We start from the raw sequence: 682 nt of genomic DNA, 5'->3' as shown, positions 1-682 counted from the left end.
CCCCCTCCCCCTGTTGCTCCACTCCCTCCTGACTCGTTCCACTCCTCCTCTGGCCTCCTCGATCCGGATCGGATCAGGGGTGTGCGCCGCCGCCGCCCGGAACCCTCGTCGAGGCCGCCCCGCCACCGGCTGTTGTCGGTGCCGCCTCCCCGTCGCTCGTCCTCGCCCCCTCTTCGCCGAACGCCGTCCACACACGTCGTCGTCAGTACCACGTCGCCGAACCACTTCGCCGGAACGCCTCCGTCGCTCGTCCCCGACCTCTTCCCCACCGGACCACGTCGAGCCTCGCCGCCCCGCTCCTCTTCAAACGCCGGTGAGGGCATCGCCCTCCCCCCTTCCCTGCCTCCGCTCCGTGCCCGCCACGTTGTTCCCCATGTAGCTCCCGGCGCGCTCCTCATTTGTGCCCGCTCCTGGCCGCGCCGAAGCGTGCGCGCACTGCACCCCGCGCTGCCCGGACCATCGCGCACGCCCCAGCGCCCCTGAACGCGCCCACGGTCGCCCCCCCCGCTACCCGTATCCCTCACTCATCCTGCACGCCGCAACCTCGCCCCGCCCGCGTTCGCGCTGCTGCTGCCTCCCTCCTACGCCGGCGCTCTGCTCCTGCGCCGCGCCGGACGACCCCCGCTCAGCCGCTGCTGCTCACCCCAGGCGGCGCCCCACCTCTGCCCCGCTGCTTGAGGCC

Source organism: Triticum dicoccoides, chromosome 6A, assembly GCF_002162155.2.
Source record: "Triticum dicoccoides isolate Atlit2015 ecotype Zavitan chromosome 6A, WEW_v2.0, whole genome shotgun sequence".
Taxonomy (NCBI): Eukaryota; Viridiplantae; Streptophyta; class Magnoliopsida; order Poales; family Poaceae; genus Triticum; species Triticum dicoccoides.
The sequence above is the reverse complement of the archived record's forward strand: the minus strand, read 5'-3'. Positions refer to the sequence as shown.